Below are 284 nucleotides of genomic sequence, written 5' to 3'. Positions count from 1 at the left end.
AAAAAAACCAAACAAACAACAACAACAACAACAAAAAAAAAAAAACAAAAAAAAAAAAAAAAAACCCGGGGCGGGGGGGGAAGAAGACACAACAATTACAATTCCTTGAAGTTGACACGACAAGCGTAACAGAAAGGACATTGTTGGGTGGGAGGGGGGAGAGGGAGGAGGGAGGGAGTTTTTCATGATGGACCACAATAATCAACCACATTGTATATCAACAAAATAAAATTAAAAAAATTAAATAAATAAATAAATAATAAAAAAATAAAAAATAAAATAAA

The sequence above is a fragment of the Galeopterus variegatus genome, unplaced genomic scaffold (assembly GCF_000696425.1).
Source record: "Galeopterus variegatus unplaced genomic scaffold, G_variegatus-3.0.2 Scaffold114, whole genome shotgun sequence".
NCBI lineage: Eukaryota > Metazoa > Chordata > Mammalia > Dermoptera > Cynocephalidae > Galeopterus > Galeopterus variegatus.
The sequence above is the reverse complement of the archived record's forward strand: the minus strand, read 5'-3'. Positions refer to the sequence as shown.